The 10,068-nt window shown below is 38.3% G+C and overlaps 1 protein-coding gene across 1 annotated transcript in view; it reads right to left on the bottom strand.

Annotated features, from left to right (window-relative positions):
• Glcci1 (glucocorticoid induced 1) overlaps positions 1 to 10,062 on the bottom strand; it is an 84,299-nt gene extending 74,237 nt beyond the window's left edge. Inside the window, exon 1 of the mRNA XM_004645643.2 lies at positions 9,957 to 10,062. The gene's annotated coding sequence lies outside the window, so the exon portion shown is untranslated. The remainder of the gene's footprint in view (positions 1 to 9,956) is intronic.
• Between the last annotated feature and the right edge of the window lie 6 nt (positions 10,063 to 10,068).

Here is a 10,068-nt window from a genome sequence, read left to right as displayed (position 1 = left end):
TCAATCCCCAGGCATGCCTTGCCAGACCAGCCCCGAGGGCGCACTCAGATGGCAACTGAGTCTGGGCGTGGTGGTGCAAATCACTAAGCATTCAACCAAGATACTGAGCAAGCAGATATACATGAAAAGCTGACCATGTTCCACTATAGCTCAGTAATAGTAGATATTTAATCAGTGCAAATTTTTATTTTAATATTTGTTCATTTTAATTGCTTCGCAGGACATTCACTGTCTTTATGTTTTATTGTATAACATTATTATTATGTATTTCTACACCACTACAGAAGAAACCACATATAACAGTGCAGCTCTGACTTCTTCCACAATATGTGTGTATCCACGTTCAGGGACAGAAAGGGCCAGTGACATCCACTTAAGCCAAACAGTAGGACAATATGTACAGGCAGCAAAACACATTAGATCTCTATATATTAGAGAATCCACAGGACCAAACTTTTGCAAGAAACAACAAAAAATATACAGAGTAGAAATTTCCAATTGGAATACCATAAACCTCTTAGAAAGGTAAGCGTAAAATCAAAATTCATACACAAAGCCCAAAGCTCAGAAAATAGTGGGTCAAATGATAGCAAATATTAAACAAATTTACCTAGTTCAGAAATATGACTGTGAGTTCATCAATTATACTTAGAATACATACTTTGTAAGAATTACAGTTCTCCACATGTCATGGGGGCTCAACAAATACAGTATTTGTTGTGTTGAAGAGAAAAATCCATTAGTTTTACTGACCAGTGTACTGCCAACAACTAGCCCAATACTTGACAAATATTTCTTAAATGAAGTTATCGCCAGACATACATTAAAGATAGGCTAATCATTACATAAACATTTGGATGTCTGTTCTCAAAAAAAGCACAATCAGCAAATACAATTAACTGAAGTAGGTATATTTTTACTACTGGGTCACTCTGGCATGTAAAGTAATAAAACTAAGTAAGTTTTTAAAGCTGCATGATCAAAATATTGCAGAATATTTGTCCTACTCCTAAACAATGCCTGAGTTCAATCTAAATCCCCAATTTTACAATACTAGTAAAACCACACTTACCAAAGTCTGCTAGTCCTTCTTAGAAAGTTCTAGATGCTTAACATGATCTGACTTAGAGCAAGAAAGTAGTGAATTCTTTCTAGAAAAAGATACATCAGGTCACACATCCCAAAAGTATTTTAGCAAAAGAGAATAAAGCCAGGCATATTAGCATACTAGCAAGGTTGTGACAGGAGACTAGTGTAAGGCCCTCCTGAACTGTATAACAAGGTTCTACCTAAACAAAACAAAAACCAGTAGAACAAACAAAAATAGCAATAATACTGTCATGAATATATTCTGTTTACAGAAAGCCAGCTAACACTGAAACATGGTATTTTGCAATGGTCCATTTGTGCCTTCACGGAAGGATCAATCGACGGGTCTGCATGAGAGTAACAGTTTTTATGGCTTGAGCCAATGTAACCTGGAGCGACTAAGCCCTGCCCATATTACTTTATTCAGCTTGCAAACTGACATATGAAAAGCAAAAACAATTACAGAAGAAAGGTTATAAGAACTTTATCAATCATATAATCTATGCAACTTTCAATTTCTTAACAAAAACAGAATCTCTAATATTGAAAGGACTCATTTCCTTTCAATACACTGACGATAAAGGTAGCTTACTGTAAGTACAAATTATGCTCATAAAAATGTCCATTCTGGAAGAAATTATTAAAACTAGAAACTGAACTTTATTTTGTGTCATATCAGCAAACCTAAAAGTGCCATGTATACATAAAGCAAAAAAATTTAAGGTTGTACGCCTTACTGTACCACATCAGGATATATGCAGACACTATTTTAAATGCTGCTGAAATCTCAAAGATGAGTCAGATCTGGTGACACACATCTGTATGTAGTACCAGCAAGCGGAAGGCTGAGGTGGCAGGTTCACTTGAGTCCAGACCAGCCTGGACAACACAGTGAGAACTCATCTCAACAAACAAAATCATTTTTTAAAAGCAAAGACATAAGCACTCATATTGTTGGGGAAAATTAGAGCTTTATGATACTAAATTTAAAGCTTATGGTGTAAAGTATGAAAAAAGTTATGTTACCCAGACTTTGAGTGCTCCATGAAAAAAAAAAAAAAAAAAACTTTTGAAAAAGTAAATGTTAAATTCTGTCTTACTAAAGCTGTGGGTCCTTTAAGGACCGAAGTGAAAGCTGGGTAGCAGCACAGGAAGGTTTCACAGTGCTATGGCATTCTTATATGCCTACCTGGGGCCTGAATCACTGGGGATACTCGGAGCTGTTTTAATTGTGTGCAAGCCAGAGTGTAGGTTTATTTAGCTTTCTCTTCCCCAGCCCCCAAGCTAATTTTAGCCTCTCTATGCCTTCACTGTATAGGCAGTGGGATAACCCATGTGCATTCTTTCCTGCCCCATAACTAACTGGGTTCTAAACCCAACTTCCAGCTATCAGAAAATCAGAATTGAGAGTGTATACAAGAGCCCTCTGGACTCCATGTATGCAGCCTGATCATGGGCCAAGAATACTTCATTTCCAAGGAGCTCACCTCCTCATCTTTGAAGATGGTAATACAAGTATCCTATATGGCGTCCCAGTAAAGATTAGTGACTGACACGAAAGCTTAACATGTGATAACTAATTCATTAAAAAGCAACTACGCTAATAACTTTTTCCATTAGCAGAATCTATTCTCTAATCAAACAGAATCTTACACAGCCAACATTACTTTCTTTTTAAAGATAAAGAAAATAAGATGCAAAGGGTTAGTGACTTGTTCTAAGTCAAATGTTAAAACACGAAAATAGTCAAGTCTCTTGACTCAAAATCTGGTATTTCCCAGTATACCATTTGTTACTATTAAACTTTTATGGAACCACTTGGAATATAATTACTTTGGACTTTAATTTGATAACTGACTCTAGAGGGAAAAAAGCAGCTTATTTTATCAAGTAATAATGTGGCCATAGATGCTTTTTCTACTTTCATCAAAAAAGAACAAACAGGGCTGGGTAGATAGCTCAGTGGTCTAAGTGCCTGCCTGGCAGGCACAAGGACCCAACTTTGATCCCTGGTACCAGATGCTGGATGTGGTGGCTCACCCTTGTAATCTCAGCCATGGGGAGGCTGAGATGGGACAACTACTACGAGCCTGAACTGCGTAGCGAGACCCTGCATCAAATAAATAATGTAAAAAAAAAAAAAAAAAAAAAAAAAAGAGCAAATAATCCCAAATGCAGATTTATAGAATACAGCACAGCTCCACTCAGTTCACATTCACTGTGATTTTTCACTTCACTATAGCACTCATTTCATCAAATATATAGTTTAATTAATTGTCCTATGTACTCTAAACAGAGCCACTTTTTTTTTAAGGAGTACATTAATAATTCTTTAGGAATAGAAAAGTTAAAATTAGCTAAAGGACTAATCAAATGTTTATGTCATAGAAATAATATGTTTGTCAGTAGTTGACAAGTCCTCAATCTATAGTGAAAAAAAACAGGCCAACGAGTTGTAGAATTTTTTTAGTTGCAGCTGTAAAACACAACTAGATGTTGAGTGAGTTTCCTAACCATTCCATAACACGGCAGACAATCTGGGACGCTAACCTTGCCACACAACTACGGGTTCACTAAAGGATTATTTTCTTTCTTTTTGAGACAGAATTTTATGATACAGTTCAGGCTGGGCTTGAACTCAACTTTGTATCCCAGACTAGCCTCAAACTCAGTGATCCTCCTGTCTCAACCCTGAGTGCTCTGATTACAGGCATGCACCACCACACCTCGCCTTCACTAAAGTTTAACTCAATCTTACTTTTGGCAAGTCATAAAGTGAATCACGGTGGCGCTTCATTCAGTTTTACTCAGAGTTCAGCCCACAAGTAGCAGACAGAAGTGTTGGCTCTGGGGAAGGCTTAATCCAGTGTTAGTTACGGAGACAATCACTTGAGGGTTGTAGCTACTTAGCGATTACTGAAGCAGTGTCAGTTTGCTTCCACATACAACAGACTGTAATATTTATGAAAGGAGAAAAGAACTTCTGCTCACTACAATATAATTCAAGGACAGCACAGATTTTGGTTACATGCAAGGAGGGCCAAGGATCTCTGTATCTGTCTGTATTTATCTCTGAAATCAAAATCAGGAAAAGTGGCCAGTTCTTCCATACTTAATTTCAGTTAGATTCACCAAACTAGCTCACGTTTTTAGACATTCTAAAAATGTCAAAGCATATCACAGCACAGTGTAACACTGCCATGAAAACAAAAGAAAACCTATCCCTTAATCATTTTTAAGATAAGAACTTGCAGTTAATGATCAACATCAAACTTTCAGACTTAGAAACAACAGTCGATCTAGAATCACGAGATCCAAATTCTAAATCCACTTTCACGTTGACTGAAAGTGTTCAATCAGCAAGAAGTGAGTATACAGCTATAATGCTTAGTATATAGTTAGTGCTCAAATAAGTGTTTTCGGACCTACAATTAGAGACACAGCATATATCACCGAGGTATTCCTGCACATGCCTCCTCCTGGATTTGCCCTCAGTGACATTCCCTTGAAGCAAAACAGCAATTCTTAAAAGTATCTGCCCTGTTTGTTCTTCCTAAAATAAAACGATATCTCGCAAAGTATCTTCCTATAATTTGTTCATAAGTAAAACTGGTAGATTTTTTTCAGCATTATCAATATCCCATTACAACTTTGCAAAATAAGCATATGTATTATTTTAGAACAGCAGGGTGATGAGCAAAGCCATCGTCACTCTCCAGGGCCCAGAAAGAGGGCACAGGAAAAGACGGGCGGCTTCTCGCCCTTCCACCAATTACCTAGTGCTTCTACGTCAGCAGATGAGTAGTGCTGTCTTGCCTCTGCTTACTTTTGGGAGATCAGTTCAAGCGTAATAAGTTACAGTAACTGAACTTTTTGTTAAAATAATTCAACTGTATGTACAAGAGAAAACAGCATCAGTGATTTGGTTCCTTAGATATTTAATAAGAGAATAAAATTATATATTGCAGACAAAAGACAGTGAGCCTGGCACAGACCCAGGACAGGTACTGAGGAAAAGCCTATTTTGATGGTGTCTGGGAATTCTAAGCTCTGGAGAAAAGACTGAGCTAAAATTAATAACAATGTCATTAGTATGTATTCTTTGGAAGATTATCGGCGAATGTAAAAGATTTAGTAAAATAGACTTTTAGAATTTTTAAAAATTTCAGACTTAAGGAAAATCCTCTCCTATTTGTTGAATGTGGTTACTTATTTCTGATTCACTGACTGCATGAAGGCTAATCTTTATTTTCTTATTCATATGTAGTCTATATTATCTGTCACAAATAATCACAGAGAAGTTGCTATCATACAAGATTTATTCAATGTACAAATCCTAATTTATGTTTAGTCTTTGTAGAAATGTGCACTAGTGAATAATATGTCCTTGGGTGAAAAGTACTATAATTAATGAAATTATTTTTAGGTCAACATATACACATAAAGCTGTATGTAGTTAAAACTTAAGGTGCTTTTATGCATCTTATATAGTCAATATTCAGGACATTTAGAGAAATAGTTATCTGAGAGGACTATAATCTTTAAACATAATACGGTAGATTCATTAACTAGAAGTTGGCTTATCTATATTGCTATTCACTCAATATCTAGAAATTTTATACACCAGGAACTGATGGGGGAAACTGGGTCCATAAATAACAATGACTGTTACAATTCAGTGTACTTCTTCTAGGCTGCAAACCTTCCCCAAAATCAGTATTTGAAAGTATTATTTCAGAAAAAGTCTCTCAACACATTTATCAGTCTAGTACAGGAAAGCTTTGAAACAAGTTCCTTGATGAACTCTAAGAAAATTAATTTAAAAGAGAAGAGGCAGAACCTTAATCTCCATAAGTACCAGCTGAATAAACTTCACAAGAAAATAATATCTCAGCATCTCTGAAAGAAGAGAAAGTTATTTTAAATGTTTGCATTCCACAAGTGGGTACAGCATAAAAAAAAAATCACTCAAAAAGAGGACTTCAATGCAGAGATAAAAACCTGAGAGCAAATGAATTGATCAGAAAGCACAGACATAAATATTGCCTGTAGTCATGCAACACTGAATGTTGCCTGGCTTCCTACCATCTTTCAAAGTAGGAATATAATTTCCTTGTGTGTAAAACAATGAAGTTCTTAAGATACTCAGGGAAGACTCTACTCAAATTTCATTGTAGCATTAGCAATTTATTAAAGTAGTAGGCCTAAATAACACTTACACGTTAATCAGAAACCAGCACTTACTATTCTTCATAGCAGAAGCTTGGTAAGTTACAAGCTCTTCCTTTTTTTTTTTTTTTAAACTAGATTTGGTACACTTAAAATAGCCAGTATTCTCTAACCAGAATACTCTTGGGCAATTATTTGTTTTAGATGTCTAATGTTCAATCTTTGCAAAATAAATAAATAACAAGGGCATTCAAAATTTGATTTGCACTTGCTACTTACTATCTTGCATAGTAAAACTGTATTTGCTCTGTGTTTCAACCCATGGGTTTTGCTGTATGAGGTTTCATAAAGAAGCAACTGTACTGCATTTTTCTTTTGGTTACTACTGATGTTAACTTAAAGATCATTAATTTTAACACTAACCTTCTGCTATAATCTCAGTTGAGTTATTCTGTTTATCCCAAAGATAGACTTTATCTATTACCATTACAAAAAAATAACTATTTGCATAATACTTTATGATTTTACATCTATCACAAGTACATCACAGGGAGCCTGAGGACGCATTCAGAAGCTTGTCACTCAACATTTCAAGACGCTTCAGAATCAAACAAGGGGGAGGGTGACATTGTGCTAATGGCAGAAGTAAAGAAGTGAATATAAATAACAAACCTTGAAGTTGTAACAGTATAGGAGAAAAAAATACCAACAAAAAGAGGATGACTTGTGAGCACAAATGAAACAGTTTCAATTTGCACAACTCCATGTCATTTACACAGTGCAGGTGCTTTGCAGATTTGTGCCTCTTCCGCTACAGTAACCATCTAAGACTACAGTACCCTAAGAGAAATTACTACTTCTGCTGGCTTGTAAAAATTGGCATCAGGATAATATCAAAGTTGCTCCTATTTATAGAATTCAGGTTTTCCTTAGCTTGGGACATGATCCAAATCTCACTTGTCTATTAGACTAGCCATAACCCTATAAATATGCATATTAAGAATGTTTTAGAGAGAAATAAAGACATATGTTCAAAAATTATGTTGTAATTTCTTCCTGGTAAAAGAATTACAGAAAAAATTATTTAAAGCTTCTATATTTTCTTCCATAGGCATCACTCCAGCTCAAATTCATACGACTGAATGCTCAGTTATGTCACCCCTATCAAATACCCATAGCACTTGAAGCTTTCTGTAAACAACATGCCCCATATACATATCCCCTGAGCCTCCATCTACTTAATTTAATATTTTTAAATGTAGTTTCAAAGTGCAACCTAATACCATCATCTTAAATACACAGACAGGCCCTGAAATGTGCAGAAAAGGCAGGAGGTGGAGAGCAGAGAAAGAAATGGAGCACGTTGTTGTTTTTCATTCATGCAGTAGAGTGATGTCAGTGTCTGCGGCAGCAGTGGCAGCGGCAGGAGCCCTCAGCAGTGGAGGCTAGGAGCCACTCAAGTCAGAATCGTGCAGAACTGATCATCTGAAAAATTAAATCAACTAGACTATGGATTTTAAATGGCGAGCGGACAGAATAGATTAGCTGTGTAGTTTTAATATGGGTAGAAAGGAACAAGGCAGGACATCGGGAAGAAACACAGGGGTAATAGAATCAGGGAAATTAGGAACACAAGAGCCTGCATTCAAAATCACTTCAATGGAAGGCACTGACAAAACCACCTGGTGTTAAAAACAGGAAAAAAAAGAAAAAGAAAAAGAAAAAGAAAAAGAAAAAAATCCCTAGAAGAAAAACACCTTCAATTCCCAACACAAGCTCCCTGGCACTGCAAATCTGTCTATTGCACAGCCAGACTCCGAAAAGTGTTTTCATCATGATTGCATTAAAATTGCATTAAACTGGGGATGTACCATGCTACAACAAAGAGGAGAGTTTAAGCCTGATCGCAAATTTCATTAAAACTACTTGATGATGGGCCATGTAATTCCTAAGCAATTAGGGCTTTTGAAGGACTCAGAAAACAAGTTGTACTATTATCTGTTGTAAGATGTTACTGTTTATCAACAAAAGGGAAAAGAGGTAAGCAATGACTATTACATTGTTGCAGCAATTGCCTAAACTTATCTGCCCACAAAAATCCTCTGTACACAAGCTGAAATGCTTGTTTTATCTCTTACATTAGTTTCTGAAAGAAAATCCCCAAACTCAATTTACGCATTATTAAAGCTAAATCGCTCAAAAATGGATGTAACTGTCGCTTTCTTTCGGTCGCCCCTCATTTAGTACAGCTCTAGAAAATGTGCAGGAGAGATGCGTATGGCATTAATCTGTTAGAAAATGGTGGCCTTTTCTATAAAATACAGCCAAAGATGTGTGTTCAGTTGTGGTCATTATTAGGGCGATCACGTTGTTTTCATTCATTCATTCAGGATTTGCTGGAGGATGTCAGTTCTGCAGCAGCTGGCTTGACCTGGGGGAGGAATGGGGGACCGAATTCCTCCCGGTGCATACAGATTACAGGATGGATTTCTCAGTGTTCACATACAGAGCCCACTGCACTACATCCTCCAGAGAGGTTCGCCATGGAGCGCCTTAAGAACACGCTAAGTACAGGTCTGGAATATTAAAACTAAAAATACCAAAACTGTGATCATGGCACAATCACTTTCTCCTATTCTAACACCTTCATCAAAACACTCCATAAAAAAAATCCACATACCACATAAACACTATACTGCACAATACTTGACTGTGTTTCTACCTTCCAAGCAGAGATTTTTCCACTCAGTATGGTCCCTTCCCTCCACAATGCAGCTGCAGCAGCAGCAGCAGCAGCAGCAGCAGCAGCAGCAGCAGCAGCAGCAGCAGCAGCAGCAACTAGACTGGAATCTAATATTAGCTACTCCACTCCCTCATGGGTTTTAGGTCCCTGTTTTGGCTAATCTTCTCCTTCTCCCCGAGGACTCAACTAGATCACGCACACAGTCCCTAGACAGAAAACAAAACCAAAACAGAAAACACTAAGGGAAGCTCAGAGCATCCACCAGCTCACCACTACCTTTGACACCTAACAAACAACAAACTTGAGATTTTTACACTGCTCAACTGAACTGTTAAGCGTACTTAAAAACGGAAAAGAAACAAAAGTGCACACACTCCACACATAGGTCTTTAGAAATGTATCATGAAAACCACGAGTTGGGCACAAGCCGTTTCTAGTGTACTAATGCTCTGATGCGTGACTATATAAAGTAGGGAGAGCGCATGAAAAGAAACCTACACACTGTACTTCAACTGCATATTCAAAACTGTCCCATCCACCAGAACTAACGCCACCAGTTCATCGAAAAAGAAAAAATATATATAATTACAGGCACGTTAGGAACTTTGCAGGAAAGCACAAAGAGGCTGCAGAGATTACTACCACCACCTATGCCGCCGCTGGATAGTTCGTGTGCGTGTTTAAGTGTTTTCGCCCAGCGGCTCCTTCCCTGACTACAAACAGCAAAGACAGCAGAGGGCGGATCGGCTCTCGCACTGAAAAACCTTCCGAAGCGGACGAAGGATGAAGAGAAAGTCTGCGGGCGGCAGGAGGGTAGGATAAAAGTTGCTCTACAGCACGCTCCTCCGAGCGCGCAGGACCGCAAGGGGTGAGGCTCCCGGAGCCGCTGCACACCTCGGACGCGAGCGGAGCAGCGGGAGGCTCGGGAGCCGGGCGGGAGGGTCGGGCTCGCTACCTCTGCACGCGGGCGAGCCGGGGCTCCGTCGCTCAGGTGAGCTGCTCCGGCGCTGGCTCTCGGGGGAGCGGCGCGGGCGGCCCTTGGCCCGGGGCGCCGGCTCGGCAGGGGC

The sequence above is a fragment of the Octodon degus genome, unplaced genomic scaffold (genome assembly GCF_000260255.1).
Source record: "Octodon degus isolate 3935 unplaced genomic scaffold, OctDeg1.0 scaffold00234, whole genome shotgun sequence".
In the NCBI taxonomy this organism is placed as follows: domain Eukaryota; kingdom Metazoa; phylum Chordata; class Mammalia; order Rodentia; family Octodontidae; genus Octodon; species Octodon degus.
This window is presented reverse-complemented; position numbering and strand designations above follow the sequence as displayed.